The sequence below is a fragment of the Meles meles genome, chromosome 8 (assembly GCF_922984935.1).
Source record: "Meles meles chromosome 8, mMelMel3.1 paternal haplotype, whole genome shotgun sequence".
In the NCBI taxonomy this organism is placed as follows: Eukaryota; Metazoa; Chordata; class Mammalia; order Carnivora; family Mustelidae; genus Meles; species Meles meles.
In genome coordinates, this window is record NC_060073.1 from 9,924,854 (window position 1) to 9,931,163 (window position 6,310).

Sequence of the window (6,310 nt, forward strand, 5' to 3'; positions counted from 1 at the left end):
TTCTCGGGATGAATGAGAAGCGCTGTCCTGCCTCCCCTTCCCCAGCCCCCGGCCCGGCAGGCTCCGCGGCCAGGAGCATCTCTGGGAGCTGGAAGTGGCGGCCCCCGAAACACAGGTGAAGACAAGCCCCGCTCTCCTCCCACCTGCCCCCTGGCTCAGAGAACTCACAAACGCTGCAAGGGTTTTGATGAAACTTCCCAGAATAGTAACCTCCTGGGCTGAACTCAGGCAGGCGAAATTTCAAGGGGTAATTTGGTGAGAAAATGATCAAACGGCTGGAAATAAATGCCAGGAACACTGGAACCCCCTCGATGGGTCCTCAGGGATGAGAACAGCCTTGCAGGCAGAACAACCAGCCTCCTGGGGTCCCTGAGAGCCTCTCCTCCTGCTCCCAGGCCGGAACAGACAGGAATCAAGACAACTGAAAGGCACGTGTGGGAAATGCATCCGGGGCCCAGCTCTGATCCGGGGCCTGGCCTCCGGGCCCGTTCCTGGGCCCACCCTTACTGACCAAACTGACAGATCTCTTGGGTTCTATCTCCCCTCTGTAATCAGGAAGACTGGTCCTTCCCTTTTCCTCCGCAGGGCCCTCCATACCTGAGAACTGCCCTAGCGCCAGCTGGCCTCCTTACGCCGGGCACCTGATGCCAGATGTCTATGGAGGGTGGGGGGGGGGGTACCTGCCTGCCCCTACCTTCTCCCTCAGAACACTTCGGTGGCTCCCCATGTCTTCCACAGACCCAACCCACACCCTTGCTGTCACGCTCCCGGGGACCCAGCTCCAAGTCACTTTGCCAAACCTAGCCCCCCCTGCTTCCATATTGCGCCCTACACTCAAGCCAGACCACAGCCCGGCAGCGCCTCACATTTCCAGCCACGTCTCCCATTGCTGCCACTTCCTCTACCATCACTGGATGGCCCAGATTAAAGGCCACTGCCACCCAAGTCTCTGTTGACCTCCCTAGTTCAAGTTCCTCAATCTCCTTTGACCTCTAGTGGCCCCTCTCCAGGAATTGCCGCAGAGACCTTCACCTCCCTAACTTCTCAACTTCCTAACTTCAGACTTTGAATGCCTGGAGGGCAGAGTCTGTACCTTACAGGCTCGGGGGTGCCGAATTCTTCTCTGTGGCCTCACTGAACCCAAATCACCATAGGTGCTCGAGAGAGGACTACTGATGAATTCCAAGTGGAAACGGTCCTTAGGGGTCCCGACATTACTTCTGTGCAGGATTCTGTGGACAGATAAGCAAGATTCTATCCAGGCCAAGGGTTGGGTGGAGCTACCTTCTCCTTATCAAGAAAAAGGTCATGACCTATGACATCTTCCTTGGTACCAACACATGCAGATCATGATGTAACTGCTTTTCTGTAGAAAACATTCTACTATAAGAGCAAAAATGCCTGTTTTGTGTGTGTGTGTGTGTGTGTGTGTGTGTGTTCTTGTTTCTGGCATGATCTTTCCTCTCACCAGACATTACTAGGTCGTGGAATTCTTCCAACCACCCTGGTTGGAGGTTTTACTGTCCCCATCTCAGATGACAAGACTGAGGTATAGAGAGGAACGAGGATTCGAATCCGGGTCTGGTTGACTGCAGAGCCCCCAAGTCTTAATGCTCCCGGCTACCAGGCTCTCTTCTGCCACCCAAGCGAACCATCCCCAGCTGCCTTCCAGGGCAGCTGGAGCGGGAGCCCGGGAGCAGGCGTGAGTGAGCCCATACCGGTGCTGGAGAGCCACACCTCCAGCTTGGGCTTCCTTCTAAGGAATACGGAGGAAGCAAGAAGGCTCCTCCCGGAGGAATCACAGCCGGAGACGTTCCCCACTCCCCAGCTGGAAGGCACCCCCACCCCTGCTCCCACTGTTCTCTCCTGCTCGGTGGAGACCAGCAACGCCCCGCTCCTCACACCCACTGACACTGGGCCAGCCAGACACAGGAGCCCACAAGCTCCCACACCAACAGCTCCACACCCCCTCAGCCCTCACTTCCCACAGGCAGCTACGGACACACGCGGCTACACACACGTGCAATCCCCAGGCAGCCCCACCCCTGCTCATCTCAACCACCCGGCCCTGGCTGTGGGCAGGGTTTGGGCGGGTCGCCAAACACCCTCACCTGCGGCCACAGACTCCCCTCCGCCTCACCTCCTGGACCGCTCCCTCCACCTCCACGGCCAAGGTCCCTGGGGGTCCTGCCTGCCGTCTCCTGGGTCTTCCTAACCTACACGCACACTCCCCAGTCTGCCCCAGAGAGATCCAGCCCCATCAGAGTCGGCATCAGAAAGGAAATTTGAAAATCAAGATAAACGGTTTTCAGCCTTGCCCGCTGGGGAGGTAACCACATCCGGCAATGTCCCAGGCTGGCTCGGTGGTTCTAAAAGATTTATCTTCCTCTGACCACACGCTCATTGATGTCTCCCCCAGTGCTCCTTGCTCAGTCCACTAGCGCGTATCGGAAAGCGATTCCAGTGCGAAGCTGCATTCAGGTGGGGGCGCTAAGCCAACAGGTGATTCAGCCCGAGCCCCCGTCTGGTCCCTGGCAGGAGGGCTGGGGGAGGAGTGGCTTCCAGCGACAGGCGGTGCCTTTGGCGGTGGCCGGCTGGCCTGGCATGCTCAGCCCTGGTCCAGAATCCTCTGTCCAGAGATGCCCGATTCCCTGGCACCCCGAAGCCGAGGAACCGGGCACCACGATTTATGAGGCAGCTGAGGAACGAGGGCTGCCAGGAGCTGACTTAAGCAACTTTTGGAGAAACATGGACAAAGCAATGGAAACAGCACTGAGGACTGGAGTTGAAAACGTCTCAGCTCCAGAGAGCTGCTTGCCCTTGAGGTCCGCGCCTGTGGGACTGGCCCCCTGCCCCAGCTGGGATCTGCTCAAAAGCAGCATCTGTGCCCCAGAACAAGGGCTGGTGACCTGGTTGGACTCCCCACCGGCTCGGACCCTGAAGACACGGAAGAAAGCTCAGCTCTGCTTTTGGGGAACGGACGCCAACTTCTCCCCGTCTCCTAGCTGCCCTTCCTGCCACCCGGCTCCGCTGTGCAGAGTCCCAGCACCGCAAGCAGATGGCAAGGGGCAGCTGCAAAGGGCTCCCGAAGCCCAAGACCATAAGGCTGGGCCACAAATCAAAGCAAACAGGCAGAGGGCGAGTTGAGGGGCCGTGAGTGCTGAATATTCACAACGGAGAGGCCCCAGGCATAGCCTCCTAACGGGCTTACCCTGTGGAAAGCTCCCCAGGCTGGAGCTGAAGTGTGGGCCACTCCCAGAGGAGGCCGACAAGGGCGCTGCACGGAGCCTGTGAGACCAGCCTCGGACCCCTCCCACCAGCCTCGGAAGGCTGGTGTCCACCCAGCAGCCACGGGGGCAGGGTGAGTCCCACAGCGTGGAAAAGGCAGCTCACCATCCCGGGTCTGGTGGAGCTGTGTCCTCCTTCTACCCACGAGGCTTGACACTGCAGCCTGGACGTGGGGCAAAAAACCTTCTGCCTCGCGGAGCAAGCAGGAGCTTGGGCTGCTGGCTAGCACAGACCCTCGTGCGGAGGGCTTGAGCAGTGGGCCGGAGCCCGTGGGGTCTGCTGTCAGGAACCAGCCCCTGGAGGCAGGAGGCAAAGCAATCCCCAGCCTCCCTCACCTTCTCCATGTGGGAAGGCCCTTCAGAAAAGTGGGGCCATGTGGGGTGAGACGTCCTGGGGAATCTGCGCCACACCCCTCAGAGTGCCCATATTCCCCTTCTCCTTGTCCCCCGTGTCCCCAGCCTCTCTGGCTGGCCCACCGGCCCTTGTGCCCACTCTGTGGCTCTGACCCCCTTTGCTTTCTGCTGGCCACAGCCCCCAGAACGCTGATGCGACGGCTCCCTGACCCCATCCTCAGAACCCGGAGCCAAAGGAAATTCTCAAGAGAGGACACACACGTTTCCAAGTCTCCCTGCCACACGGGTCCCCCAGATCGGTCAGCCACAGACACGTCCCGGCCCTATGCGGCCACGAAGTGCATCTTCAGTGCAAGCGAGGGCTTCCTCTCGCTCAGGCCGCTCCTGCAGGACAGACAGCACCGTTGCTGCGGCCACGTGCTCGGGACCGTCCTCGGGAGACCTGGGGCCCGGTTCCAGCTCAGCAGCTGACTCACAGTGTCAACAGACCCCACTTTTCCCCCACCAGGAGCCTTTACACTCAGGGCCTCTAATTCCCTGTGACAGGCTCTCGACCTTCCGGCTGCCTTCCTCCCCAGTCACATTGCAGGCCTCCGCTTCCAGCGCCTCCCACCCTGGTCACCCTACCTGGTGAGGATCTCTGACCTTTGCTCAGCCTTTCACTGTTTCCATGAGCACCATCTCCTTTCCTCCTCCGCGACCACTTGGTGACACGCATCTGAGAGGTAAAGTCACCCGCCCAAGGTCACACAGCTGAGACTGGAGGGTCAGTCCTCTGGCTCCACGTGCACCAGATGACACGCCCGCTTTAAGGAATCTCAGCAGCGTCTCCAAGCACCCACCTTAGCAAACGAGACCACCCTACTCTCCCACACCCTCTGCGCCGTTCTTCTGGACTCCTAACGGCCTTCCCCAGGCCCAGCCCAAGTTTACCCCATGGATTCTTCTACCCCGTTCCCACTGCCCCCCAAAGAGCCACAAAGTCCTAAAGATGTCCCCCGCATCCAAAGACTTCCCTGGAGCTCTGCAAATTGCCCCTCTATGAGGTAGACACCACATGACGCTGAGTGAGACCCTCACCCAAGGCTTCCCAAAAGACCCGTGGGAGCAGATGCATCCTGGCACATGCCCACTGGGTGCAATGTCATCTTTCAAGTACCCCCCACCCCCAGCCCCGCAACGATCCTCGGGACCCAAAGGCTTCCAAGCATCAAAGAAGAGAGGCAACTCCCAGATACCCCGGAGCGAACCATCAACCCAAAGTGAAGACGGGGCCTGGATAGGACAGACAGATGGTGTACCACCTTTCCCCGGGCTCTGACACAGGTCACCACTCAGTCCTGCACATGTCTTGTGACCCATGTTCAAGTATAGTGATCGTGGCTGAGAACCATCCCCCCTTTCCTCCTTCTCTGAAGCCAGATGAACACATGAGCCCAGGACAATGCTAGTACCTGGTCAGGTTTCCATCTGGGTCACCGCTGGGTTCCTCGTGGTAGAAGCACCTCCTGGCATCTCTCTTTCAGATCCATTATAAAGGACACCGGTACCTTCTCCCAGCCTTTCTCCTTCCTCAGTCCGGTGTACCCAAGAGGCATTAAAAGTGGGCCCCGGTGACAGAGGCCATGTCCCTCATCATCACTAAAGTGGCAGGATGGACATTTACCCTTCCATCCACCAGGCTCTGGGAGCCACGGAGTTTCCAGGCACCATACGGTGCCAAGGCCATCTCTCCCAGTCACACCAGGAACTCCTGTCATGCTGAGGACACCAATTCTCCAAGTCCAAGTGCCGTCATGCCAGACCATGTCAGGCCAGAACCATCCAACACCCTAGCGCCCATACCAGGTGCACTGCCACACGCCTACGAACTAGCCACTGTCACCCCGAATCAGTCTTAGTGCTGTGCCCACCACCTACCTGCACGGAGGACGGCACCCGCCTTACACCTGGGCGGCCACCACCACACCAGGGTGGGGGTGAGTCTTCTGACCCCCGTGCCAGGGAAACCACGCTGCCTGTGCCAGCCCCACGCTGCCCACGCCCGCGCCACGGGTGTCACCATCCCCGCACCGGTGCCAGGAGCTCCACGGATCTCACACCTGCCTCCGGCGCTCGTGGCAGCCGCACCTCTGCCGGCGGACCCGTCGGGTCGGCCACCGCGCGCCCTGGACACTGCCCAGCCCGTCGCGCCGCTCGCACCGCGCCCGCGCCCGGGGCCCGGCCCGCCGTGCCGCGCCCGCTGTCCCCCTTACCTCCCGCCCTCCGCAGGGCTCGGCCCGCCGCCGCCGCCGCGACCGCCACCTCCATCCTGGGCTCCCCAAGGCCCCGATTCACTAACGCCGCTTCCGCAGGGCGCCGGCGCCGGCGCGAAGGCCGCCTCCGCCCCCCGGGGGACGCTGCGTCCTTTACGTAAACCCCACTCCGCCGCCAGCGGTGACCATGGCGACGGTCGTGGGGCGGCAGCGCCCCCTGGTGCCAGGGAGGGGAGCGGCGCCGAGGCCGGGCGAGCCGAGCCCTTCCGCAGGCGCTGGCCGGCTGCGTGGGGGCGGTGGGCGCTGGGCTCGGACGCAGCTGGGGCTCCGTAGGCGGCCAGAGGGGGCAGGACCCGCCGTGCAGCACGCGGGGAAGGGAGCGCCTGGGTCCACCTCCTTCGGGCCCCGCGTGAC

General features: G+C 61.1%; 1 protein-coding gene across 5 annotated transcripts in view; it reads right to left on the minus strand.

The window, feature by feature from the left end:
- Positions 1-6,013, minus strand: part of DAGLA (diacylglycerol lipase alpha) — a 61,522-nt gene extending 55,509 nt beyond the window's left edge. The window contains exons 1-2 of one of the 5 annotated variants that reach the window (XM_046017478.1): positions 5,897-6,004; positions 1,094-1,232 (exon numbers count right to left, since the gene is read on the minus strand). The gene's annotated coding sequence lies outside the window, so the exon portion shown is untranslated. Of the gene's footprint in view, positions 1-1,093; positions 1,233-2,111; positions 2,213-5,896 lie in introns of those variants that run through there. The other 4 variants (XM_046017476.1, XM_046017479.1, XM_046017477.1 and 1 more) reach the window with 4 other exon arrangements.
- Between the last annotated feature and the right edge of the window lie 297 nt (positions 6,014-6,310).